This window comes from Oncorhynchus tshawytscha, linkage group LG03 (genome assembly GCF_018296145.1).
Source record: "Oncorhynchus tshawytscha isolate Ot180627B linkage group LG03, Otsh_v2.0, whole genome shotgun sequence".
Lineage (NCBI taxonomy): Eukaryota > Metazoa > Chordata > Actinopteri > Salmoniformes > Salmonidae > Oncorhynchus > Oncorhynchus tshawytscha.
The window spans coordinates 58,211,536-58,224,742 of NC_056431.1; the positions used below are offsets into that span (position 1 = coordinate 58,211,536).

The 13,207-nt window shown below is 41.5% G+C and overlaps 1 protein-coding gene across 1 annotated transcript in view; it reads right to left on the reverse strand.

Annotated features, from left to right (window-relative positions):
• LOC112239935 (ecto-NOX disulfide-thiol exchanger 1-like) overlaps window positions 1-12,212 on the reverse strand; it is a 112,328-nt gene extending 100,116 nt beyond the window's left edge. Inside the window, exon 1 of the mRNA XM_042319736.1 lies at window positions 11,804-12,212. The gene's annotated coding sequence lies outside the window, so the exon portion shown is untranslated. The remainder of the gene's footprint in view (window positions 1-11,803) is intronic.
• Window positions 12,213-13,207: the final 995 nt, after the last annotated feature.

The following is a 13,207-nucleotide window of genomic DNA, read 5'->3' on the forward strand; positions in this document are numbered from 1 at the left end:
GTACACAGTTATCCAACTCCAGTAAAAGAGCACACATGTCCTCACTTATAAATATCAGTATAAATATGAAAACATTTGGGAGTACTCACAGATTTGGAACAGAACAAATATTTTAAGTATTGATAGTGTGCGAAGTACCATGTGTACTGCGTGCATTTGAATTGGCATATGTTGTTTGTCGGTTCCACATGGGCCAGTTGCATTTCTCAGTGACAGGCACATGCCCACAATCCGCCACGCTGCCATAAAATCCTGTGTCCCTGGGCAGTACTGTAGGGATGGTGTGCATCTCACGGATGAGGGCAACGACCTCTTTCTTCGTTGAGGGTCTCTCCGACGTTCTGGCAAGACGCACTGAGTTGTACACACAACCACACTCACTGCCACTCCAAGAACCTAAAGGCCCTTCTAAGAGCCACATAATAAATCTGAATAAGCACTGTGTGTCAAAACCATACACTAAAGAGAATTTGTCAAAATGTATCCTCCGAGAGGGGAACTCAGGACCTGCAGTTCCCAGGGCAGTGGCACTAACTGTCACGCTACGAACCTTGTTTTAAACATAATAACTTGACACTAGTTACATGAACAGTCTGGTGATGACAGGAAGCTTTTGTTGCACAATGTTTTTGTTGTTCATTCACTCGGTACTGACTGAACATTTATTTATCTTGCTTGATTAAAAAGGAATTATCTAAAACAGTTGATGTGTTGAAAACAGTCTAATTTTTAGAGTTAGCTCTAACCAGGTTAGCAAGTATGGCATTTTCTTTTGACTGCGCACAGTGCGGTTGTGCTAGCAAGCAATTATGTTTTTGTTTAAACTGGGTGCACTCACACAAAGTGCGAATTTCGATTTTTAGGAACACACTGAAAAGTAACTTGATACTGTATTGATCAATCAGTGCAAATTTGGATTATAATGACAAGAAGAAAATTGCATTTAGAGAGGAGGGAGAGGGCTTAATTAATGCATAAGGTAAGGTTAGTAAGGCTAGCTAACATTAGCTTTGGATCGTCGAATACAACATGTCTGTCTGGTGTGCTAGCTAGCTAACTGCTTCTTATTTTAATCAGCAACAGTTTGTGTTGGGAGAGGCACGGCTGATCTTGGTCGAGGCTAGCTAGCTAGCAGCTGTTATGTTAAATGCCGAAATCTGATTGCACACGTAACGTTAACAAGCAAGCCAATTTGACTGTATGGAGTAGCTAACGTTAAATTAGCAATGCCCATTGCATGATGTATTATAAATTAGCACCGTGGCAATTTCCCAAAGTTTGGTGTTGACTATGAACTTTACTTAGCTAGTTAGCTATAGTACCTATGCTTTGGAAGAATGTGGGATATCAGTTATTGTCAACATTGGGTTGTTACTTGTTAACTAGTTAGCTAGCTAACTGGCTATAGCAGGCAAGGACGTTCGCTAGCTTCCTTGTTTGTTTACACAGATGACTTCAGCCTTATATAAAAAAACTTCCTTGGCAAAAAATAGCTAGCTAGCTTTCCACATTTGTTGGTTAGCTAGCCTGCCAACTCTCATCTGACTGGTATTCTATCTATGGTATAATGTTACGTTAGCTAATCAAAACAAAACCACTTTCAGCTCACTAATAATAACAACAACATTTTCATGTCGAACAATTTATCTGTATGCATTTATTGATTAACCTCAGCTTGAATAGCAAGATATAGATATCTATAGCCTAGGTTTGTCCTCAACCACTTCTTATCTTCTCTGGCTGCTGCCTGGCTGGTGCAGGCGGCGCATTGTTTGTGTTGTTGAGTTGCTGATCGACCGAGTTGCTAGCCAATCAAGTTAATTTGCAAATTTCATTGAGATTGGTGTCATATTGCCTTTGATATAATAGTAGGGAGATTTGAATTTAACACTGAGCTTCAACCTGCTCTCCGCCTAAATATCTCAGTGCCTTCTCCCAGCCAGTCCCTTTCCACCCAAGGACACAGAGGACAGAGGGATGAGGATAGGAGAGAGGAAGGAGTGGGAGAGAGGATGGTGAGAGAAAAGAGAGGGGGATGGGGAAGGAGAGGGGGGGGATGGGGAAGGAGAGGGGGATGGGGAAGGAGAGGGGGATGGGGAAGGAGAGACGATGGGGGATGGGTTGCAGAGACAGAGGATCCGAGAGAGGAGAGCAGATCAATGTGGCTGCTTCAGGTAGTCAGTCTGTTTCTCGGGATGATTGGATAGCACCATGCTAATGCAACTGTTCTCATCTTCCTCCCTTAATAATTGTTTAAATAAAAACCTACATCTCTCACAATACCTCTCCTGGATAGCACCATGCTAATGCAACTGTTCTCATCTTCCTCCCTTAATAATTGTTTAAATAAAAACCTACACCTCTCACAATACAGGCATGCTGCAGTACTTCCATCTCTTTCGATTCAACATTTGTATGGGATGGAAAGAGAAAGATTGAGGCTATTCCAGCAGTCAAGCCCAGTCAGTGTAGTGACAGCAGCAGTGTATGTCTCTGTCAGGCTAGCAGAGAGAGGCAGCTTGTTCCCAGTGTTACAGACTGACTGCAATGATCATTCTTTGTTCCCACTGGTAGACTGGCCTGTAATAAGGACACATCCCTCACTGTCTCTATACTGGCTCAATGTACTACCGCTGTGCAGACACACATGCACACAGATAAATACACACGCCAGTATTCACACAGAGAAATACACAATAAAAACACATCAGCAGTAACATGCCCTCACAGACACACATATGCTGCAACATCGAGAGCATCCTGACCGGTTGCTTCACTGCCTAGTACGGCAATTACTTGTCCTCCGACCGCAAGGCACTTCAGGGGGTAGTGCGTACGGCCCAGTACATCACTGGGGCAAAGCTGCCTGCTGTCCAGGACCTCTACACCAGGCGGTGTCAGAGGAAGACTCTAAAAATTGTCTTAGACCCCAGCCAACCCAGTCATAGACTGTTCTCTCTACTACCGCATGGTAAGCGGTACCGGAGTGCCAAGTCTAGGACAAAAAGGCTTCACACAGTTTTTACCCCCAAGCCATAAGACTCCTGAAAAGGTAACCAAATGGTTACCCGGACTATTTGCATTGTGTGCCACCCCCCAACCCCTCTTTTACACTGCTGCTATTATCTGTTTATCTTATATGCATAGTCACTTTAACTATACATTCATGTACATATTACCTCAATTGGGCCGACCAACCAGTGCTCCCGCACATTGGCTAACCGGGCTCTGCATTGTGTCCCACCACCTCCTCTTTTTACGCTTCTGCTACTCTCTGTTCATCATATTTGCATAGTCACTTTTACCATACCTACATGTACATACAACCTCAATAAGCCGGACTAACAGGTGTCTGTATATAGCCTCGCTACTCGTTTTTCAAATGTCTTTTTACTGTTTTATTTCTTTACTTACCTACACACACACACACACACACACACACACCTTTTTTTCTCGCACCATTGGTTAGAGCCTGTAAATAAGCATTTCACTGTACCTGGCGCACTTGACAAATACACATTGATTTGATTTGACACACTGTAGCAGTGGAATCATTCTTTCCATAAGTAGGTGTTGGACTGTTGGACTGTCTTTGTCTGAATTTGTTGATATTTTACTCACACACTGCACTCTCCATACCACAGTGCCGACATATCATAACATCATGAACATCACTAAATGTTCTGGCCTCAGTCTAACATGGATCTTTACTGATCGGGACGTTTTATATGATGCTACACTAACCAAACCTTGGAGTGAACCCAAAACAGACAAACATGCACGCACCTATGCATGCAAACATAGAGTACCATTCAACATTTTGGACACGCCTACTCATTCAAGGGTTTTTATTTATTTTTTACCATTTTCTACATTGTAGAATAATAGTGAACACATCAAACTATGAGATAACACAAATGGAATCATGTAGTAACCAAAAAAGTGTTCAACAAATTAACATATATTTTATATTTGAGATTGTTCAAAGTAGCCACCCTTTGCCTTGATGACAGCTTTGCACACTCTTGGCATTCTCTCAACCAGCTTCACCTGGAATGCTTTTCCAGCATTCTTGAAGGAGTTCCCACATATGCTAAGCACTTCTTGGCTACTTTTCCTTCACTCTGCAGTCCAACTCAACCTTTTGGGTTGAGGTTGGGTGATTGTGGAGGCCAGGTAATCTGACGCAGCACTCTATCACTCTCTTTCTTGATCAAATAGCCCTTACACAGCCTGGAGGTGTGTTGGGTCATTGTCCTGTTGAAAAACAAATGATAGTACCACTACGCGCAAACCAGATGGGATGGCGTATCACTGCAGAATGCTGTGGTTGCCATACTGGTTAAGTGTGCCTTGAATTGTAAATAAATCACCAACAGTGCCGCCAGCAAAGCACCCCCACACCATCACACCTCCTCCTCCATGGCTCACGGTGGGAACCACACATGCGGAGATCATCCGTTCACATACTCTGCGTCTCACAAAGACACGGTGGTTGGATCCAAAAATCTTACATTTGGACTCATCAGACCAAAGGACAGACTTCCAACGGTCTAATGTCCATTGCTCGTGTTTCTTGGCCCAAGCAAGTTACTTCTTCTTATTGGTGTCCTTTAGTAGTGAAGTCTTTGCAGCAATATGACCATGAAGGCCTGATTCACGCAGTCTCTTCTGAACAGTTTATGTTGAGATGTGTCTGGTACTTGAACTCTGTAAAGCATTTATTTGGGCTGCAATTTCTGAGTCTGGTAACTAATGAACTTATCGTCTGCAGCAAAGGTAACTCTTGATCTTCTTTTCCTGAGAGCCAGTTTCATCATAGCGCTTCATGGTTTTTGTGACTGCACTTGAAGAAACTTGACTGACCTTCATGTCTTATAGTAATGATGGACTGTCATTTCTCTTTGCTTATTTGAGCTGTTCTTGCCACAATATGGACTTGGTCTTTTACCAAATAGTGCGATCTTCTGTATACCACCCATACCTTGTCACAACACAACTGATTGGCTCAAACGCATTAAGAAGGAAAGAAATTCCACAAATGAACTTTTAACAAGGTACACCTGTTAATTGAAATGCATTCCAGGTGACCACCTCATGAAGCTGGTTGAGAGAATGCCACGAGTGTGCAAAGGTGTCATCAAGGCAAAGGGTGGATAAAATAGATAAAATATATTTTGATTTGTTTAACACTTTTTTGGTTATTACATCATTCCATATATGTTATTTCATAGTTTTGATGTCTTCACTATTATTCTGCAATGTAGGAAATAGTAAAAAAATAAACACCCTTGAAAGAGTAGGTGTTCTAAAACTTTTGACTGGTTTTGTACAAGCACACACACATACAACTTTGAGTTATCCCAAAGTGTGATACCCTCAGATGCGCTGCAGTATCTATGGCAGTCCCTGTCTAGCCAGTAGAGAGAGAACAGGTACCAAACCCTTAAGATGGCTTGGTTGGCCGATGGTCACCACAGAGGGGACAACTAAGGTCCTTTCTTTAATTAACTGAAAATGTAGTCCACTGTATTCATGGTACTTATTCTGTCCAACAACTTGTGAAATATTTCTAAACATCTATCATACTAATAATACCTCCACATGCCAGTAAAACCATTGCAAACCATCTTCGCTCCCTCTTTCTAACAACAAAATGCATGCCTTGAAGATAGAAATGTTAAAAACATCTGGGACTGAATGTTCTTATAAGGATTCCCATGGAACAACCCAGAATATTGTATTTCTATTTCTAGCAATGCATCAAAGGGAGAGAAAAAACAGCACCAAGGCTAATCTGACTGGTGAAATAGATGTGTGTGCTACACCCAAGATGAATGTTAGATAGATACGTATCAAACCCCACTCATGATGGCTTCTGCTGTCATCATAAGATGACCACAGGGGGAGTGGGTCAGTATTTGTGTGTGTGGATGATGACTGTGAGAGAGAAAGCACATCAACTAACAGTAGTTGATAGAGGAGGGAGATGAGCAGTCCCCTATCTCCTAACATCTGTCTGTATCCAACAGTCGTTCTCTATTCTTCTCCAGTACGAGGAAGAGCAAGAATCTGGTCCTTATCTACGAAATCCCTGTTTAACCCCTCTAATATGTCACATACACACAAGGAGTGCAGATGCACTATCGGGAGCATCTTGACCCGCTGCATTACTGCCTGGTTTGGCAACTGCACCACCCTCGACCGCAAGGCTCTACTGAGCGAGGTGCGAATGGCCCAGCACAATCACTGGGGGCGAGCTCCCAGCTATTCAGGACATTCATACCAGGCGGTGTCTGAGGAAGGCCCGAAAAATTGTAATTATAGTACTGGCACTGGCACTGTTTATAGCTTGCATTATTGTGTTTATCTTATTTCTCGTGTTTTCTTACTTTATATTTTTTCTTCTTAACTTGATATTGAATATTGCATAATTGGGAAAGAGCTTGCAAGTAAGCATTTCACTGTACTGATTTACACCTGCTGTATCCTGTGCACGTGACAAAAAAAACGTTTCAACTTTAAACACTGCATGCACACACACCTCACTCCAAAGACAAATGAAGACAGTCCAGGCATTGATGAACTTACTGAAACAGGAAAGCAAGACTCACAAAACACACCGCACACATAAACACACACATACAAACAGCCAGCCAGACCCTAGCCTAGTTAAAGGACTTAAATATCACGGGAGAAGTGGAAAATTACCCCTCAAAAGATCAGCCTCAGTCTTTTGCCACAGTATTCTCTCCATTTTAAAGGAAAATAGGATTTAAACCAGATTGAAAAGGCACTGTGCTAGACCACAGCCAATTAACTATAACTGCTCAATTCTACAGAAATAACTGCTCTACTCTACAGAAATAACTGCTCAACTCTACAGAAATAACTGCTCTACTCTACAGAAATAACTGCTCTACTCTACAGAAATAACGGCTCTACTCTACAGAAATAACTGCTCTACTCTACAGAAATAACTGCTCTACTCTACAGAAATAACTGCTCTACTCTACAGAAATAACGGCTCTACTCTACAGAAATAACTGCTATACTCTATAGAAATAACTGCTCTACTCTACAGAAATAACTGCTCTACTCTACAGAAATAACTGCTCTACTCTACAGAAATAACTGCTCTACTCTACAGAAATAACTGCTCTATTCTACAGAAATAACTGCTCTACTCTACAGAAATAACTGCTCTATTCTACAGAAATAACTGCTCTACACTACAGAAATAACTGCTCTACTCTATAGAAATAACTGCTCAACTCTACAGAAATAACTGCTCTACTCTACAGAAATAACTGCTCTACTCTAAGGAAATAACTGCTCTACACTACAGAAATAACTGCTCTACTCTATAGAAATAACTGCTCAACTCTACAGAAATAACTGCTCTACTCTACAGAAATAACTGCTCTACTCTAAGGAAATAACTGCTCTACTCTACAGAAATAACTGCTCTACTCTACAGAAATAACTGCTCTACTCTACAGAAATAACTGCTCTACTCTAAGGAAATAACTGCTCTACTCTACAGAAATAACTGCTCTATTCTACAGAAATAACTGCTCTACACTACAGAAATAACTGCTCTACTCTATAGAAATAACTGCTCAACTCTACAGAAATAACTGCTCTACTCTACAGAAATAACTGCTCTACTCTATAGAAATAACTGCTCAACTCTACAGAAATAACTGCTCTACTCTAAGGAAATAACTGCTCTACTCTACAGAAATAACTGCTCTATTCTACAGAAATAACTGCTCTACTCTATAGAAATAACTGCTCAACTCTACAGAAATAACTGCTCTACTCTAAGGAAATAACTGCTCTACTCTACAGAAATAACTGCTCTATTCTACAGAAATAACTGCTCTACACTACAGAAATAAAAACAACTTCAACCAAAAGAAAATGTGACTGAGCTAACATATGGAATTGTTTTAAGATAGTCATACCATGGATCATTTAGCTATTTGATTTTGATTTTTAGGACCCCTATAGGTATAAAAAAAATATATACACTAATTATTTGATAAAATATTGAATTTGGGCCTTACTACTAAAGCCCATAGAAACACATTCATACATGGAAAAACAGACCCCCCCAAAACATCATGAGGAATAAGGTTTTGAATTGTCTGTTCTATATCTAGGAGATCTAAGAAAGCTCAGGAAATAGTTTTGTTTGCTGGACACATTTAACCTCTTTTTTTGTTGAAACAGATCTACCTCCATAATTCCATTCATTTTTTAAACCAGTACCGGGTTACCTTCAGAGGAGTCCTGTGACAGTTATCATGTTCCTGAGAGTGTCATCATGTTCCTGAGAGTGTCATCATGTTCCTGAGAGTGTCATTTCTTATAGAGGTCATATTAGTAGGCCAAACCGTTCGGAGGCTACAGATGTTTTTGTGAGAAGACGTCTCCTGGTCTGACAAACAGTGCTGTTGCGCTGCCACTTTCCACAGCAGATGCGGACGACCGACATAGGCAAAACATGTTTTTATATCTCTAGCTTAAACTGACAGATTTTAATGGGGATTTTTGCATTATGTTCATTAGATTGATTCACGGGTGCGTCATTATATTTTATGAACATGCATACCGTGTCAATACTGAGGTCCCTCTTTTACAAATATAAGAAATAAGAAAGTTAGAGAGATGAAAGACAGATTACATTGCACGTTCAACACACACACACACACACACACACACACACACGCGCGCGCGCGCGCGCACAGAAGACGAAAACACCCTGATTGGCGCATAGCTGGGAGAACTAACCCCCACTGCTTTAAAAGCCTCAAGAGGGAAATTGTCTCTTTCTTTCTCTCTCTCTCCCTCTCTCTTTTTTCTCTCTCCCTCTGCCTCTGCCTCGCTCTATCTCTATCCTTTTCTCTCTCTCCCGTTCTCTCTCCCTCTCTCTCCTGTTCAGAGAGGCAGGCAGGCAGAGAGGCAGCTAATTGTATTTCCTGCCTGTTCTTCCATGGGCTTCAATCCCAATTAGATATGCCTGGTCTGATCTGCTGCCAAGCCTCAGCCTGACTAACTGGGTTCAGCTCTCACACACACAGACAGACTCCATCACACAGGCCATCTCGGAGAGTGGTCACACATGGGATTCTCCCACCACCGTGTGAGACAGCCAGGGAGGAAACAGCAGCCAGAGCCCTGAGGGAATGAAACACTGTGACTGAAGAGCTTTCTAATTCAATGAGGACCACTGTGGGTGTGTGTGTGTCCATGTGTGTGGAGTGGAGAGGCATGCCATGGCTAACACCATCACCATCCCCTCCTTAGGCTCTGCATTGTCCATCTCCATCCCACTCCATATCAATAGTAAGATACCGACATACAGCTAACGCACTCGCACACACACAGCTTGTGTTTGACTACAGTACCCAGCTGTTAGTGTTACTAAAAAACAAGATGAGAGAGAGAGAGAGAGCGAGAGAGAGGAGCAGGTCTAATTCCCTTGGCCTGGGGATCGATGGCAAACACAGCTGTGTTTATTTTAAACACAAATCCTGAATCAGGTCTGTACTTGTAGACTTGATTATGTATTGAACCAATTTAAAGGGGCAGAACCAGGCTATAATGGAACAGCTCATCAGTAAATGCCACAGTAATCAGTGCCAGTGGTTGTGTGTGTGAGGAGCGGTGTGGGGTCAGTAGAGGCAGAGCTGTGTTTGTGTGTACAACATGAACAGCAGTGTAATCCTGTTAACTCCATGGTGGGTTTTATATTATACCATAAATACAGCATGGTACAGTCACTATACTCATTCAATAAAGAGAGGTGTGAATGTAAAAAAAATGACACAACAATCTCCCTTTCTACTCCCTCAGTCTCTCTTCCCATCTCTCTCTATCTCTCTCTCTCTCTGCTCAGTGGTGATTGTTTTAAGGGTTGAAGCTGTTGTTTACAGACTTCAATTCTGTTCTCTGAACTTATATGTTTCCCCCCAAAAAACAATGCCCCCTGGGAAATATGGCTGTTGCTGTTATGGTGTTAAATGAATCCCTGTTTCTTCTCTCTTCATTCCCTCTCTCCTCCTTTCTCTCTCTCTTCCAATCTGTGAGTAAATATTTAGTTGTCTGAATCACGTTAATGTAACATCACTCACAGACCTTCAGTAGAGGATGTTTGATGGCTCACTGAAAGGACCTTCTCTGCTTCATAATTCACCCATCTATTTAGACATATCGCAATAATAATAATAAATCCTGAAATTACTCTGTCATCAAACATTGCATTTTGTCTTTAATAAATATAATTTAAGCTGTTCACAGCCATATTGCAGCCTGCAACACTTCAATTATTAGAAGGACATTTTAATTTCCTTTTTCAATTAAGACTAGCTCAACCACTAGACCCTACACTCTCCCTCTACTGTATTTCTCAGTGGAAAATGTGTTTTTCTATTCAACACCTTGTCTATATCTATGACTATAATATAGACTTCAAGTTCACACCTTTCCATCAGTCCTTCGTTATCAGCTGCACTGGCTTCATGCTAATTGTCTTCATTAGATGCCACACCTAACATAATAGAAGCTGTAGAGGACTCATGTTATCTTGCATAATCAAACAGACACACATAGCTACAGTGGGGCTAACTACAGATATGGGATAAGATGTTACTTACATAAGGCTCTTAGCAGAGGTTCCATTACGCAAATGAGAATTTGTATAATTAATGCTGAGTTATATTCACTACATTTAGCCATCATACAGCACTATGAGTGTCACCAATCTAACCACAGTAATGTTCTCCCAAGGATCCCCCGCACCACCCTCTTTCCGCTCTCCATGGTGCTGAACCGGTTGCCCAGGTGACGTATGATCAAGCGCATCCGCCAGGCAGCGAGCTGTTGTGTTTGACTCACCATCACCGCAGCAGAGCAAAGCATCGCTGACTGCCAGTATTCACTTTAACATCCACTTTCTCTCAAGGACGCCATTCTCAAGTAGCCTAGCTATTCACTCATTGATAAACAAATACTATATGCGAACTGGAAATAGAGGCTGATTTAAACCCAGAAAGACCCGACATTTAGCAAACAATTTTCTATCTTCCTGTTTTTGAAAACTGAAGTAGCCTATTCAGAATAGGGGTTTTGACCTAAACAGAGGCAACTAACTTATTTGTAAAACAATGCCGTTTGAAATGAGTCTACGTTGAATAGTAGGCCATTAGGAATTGATGCTTGTGTTTCCATCAACTTGCGTGCCCTTTATCAAGTCTGTATTTTATATAGGCTAACTGAATAGAATAATATTCACGTCTCTAAATCAATAACAAAATATATATACGTTTTCAATCAACAAATACATAGCCTGGAATAAATGGAAACATTCAACATGTCTCGTATGGCATGGCAGCATTCTATTAGGGTGCTCGAGGCATTATCTCTCTCTATCAGTTTATCTCAATACATAATTACACCACATCTAGCATGTCCAGCTATTAATATCTCAATAGGTTATTAATGGTAGTAGCCATGCAGTGATGGGGATAAGAGGTGACACCGCTGCCTTCAATTGAAGAGGGATTACCAGCAGCGAAACATCTCGTTGGATAGTCTGCATACCAAATCAAATCAAATCAAATGTATTTATAAAGCCCTTTTACATCCGCTGGTGTCACAAAGTGCTATACAGAAACCCAGCATGAAATCACAAACAGCAAGCAATGCAGATGTAGCACAATCACACAATGTCAGAAACAGAAATCGCCGCGCATAAAACAAGGGAATTTCACGAGGAAACCAGCCTGTTTCTTACCGTTTTAAGTTTTCAGGGATTCTGGAGGAGAAGAATGACGGATGCGACGCCACTGTCAACCCTCTTCTCTCTCTCTCCTCCCGCGAGCTCACTGGCGCATCTCACGGAGGAGTGGTGGGGACACCCTGCGAGCCCCTGTTTCCTCCTGTCCACGGAATAAAAACACCGAGTTGGGCGCGCGCCATCTACGGTTCGCTGTACAAGACTCGACAGGCGGGTTGACTGCCTCTGAAACTAGCAAGGACGTTTTCAGTTGCGGAAAATGGGTTTACAGCCAGAAAACAGAAAAGGGAAAGGAAAGCTGCGGTCGCTTGGCTTAACAAAGTCAGTCGGATAGATTATGCATAACGTATAGTGATGTATAACAGATAGCTGCAGATAATCGATCTTCTTCCTGAGGCTTTCCATCAGATGCTTTACAGTGCGCTCTATGTTTATCATCATTAGATAATAGTCCTACCGACGCGTATCTGGCCACTGGAGACTTAGATCTCTCTACACAATGACATATTTACATCATTATTTGCATTGGTTTAAACATGTTCTTTTAAATCATTTAGCAGACGCTCTTATCCAGAGCGATTTACAGGATCAATTACAGTTGAAGTCTGAAGTTTACATACACTTAGGTTGGAGTCATTATAACTCGTTTTTCGAACACTCCACAAATTTCTTGTTAACAAACTATAGTTTTGGCAAGTCGGTTAGGACATCTACTTTGTGCATGACACAAGTAATTTTTCCAACAATTGTTTACAGACAGATTATTTCACTTATAATCCACTGTATCACAATTCCAGTGGGTCAGAAGTTTACATACACTAAATTGACTGTGCCTTTAAACAGCTTGGAAAATTCCAGAAAATGATGTCATGGCTTCTGATAGGCTAGTTGACATCATATGAGTCAATTGGAGGTGTACCTGTGGATGTATTTCAAGACCTACCTTCAAACTCAGTGCCTCTTTAGCAAAATCAAAAGAAATCGGCAAAGAACTCAGAAAAAATATTGTAGACCTCCACAAGTCTGGTTCATCCTTGGGAGCAATTTCCAAATGCCTGAAGGTACCACGTTCATCTGTACAAACAATAGTACGTAAGTATAAACACCATGGGACCACGCAGGTGGCAGGGTAGCCTAGTGGTTAGAGCGTTGGACTAGTAACTGAAAGGTTGCAGCCTAGTGGTTAGAGCGTTGGACTAGTAACTGAAAGGTTGCAAGTTCAAATCCCCAAGCTGACAAGGTACAAATCTGTCGTTCTGCCCCTGAACAGGCAGTTAACCCACTGTTCCTAGGCCGTCATTGAAAATAGGAATTTGTTCTTAACTGACTTGCCTAGATAAATAAAGGTAAAATAAAATATAAAAAAATACAGCTCAGGAAGGAGACACGTCCTGTCTCCTA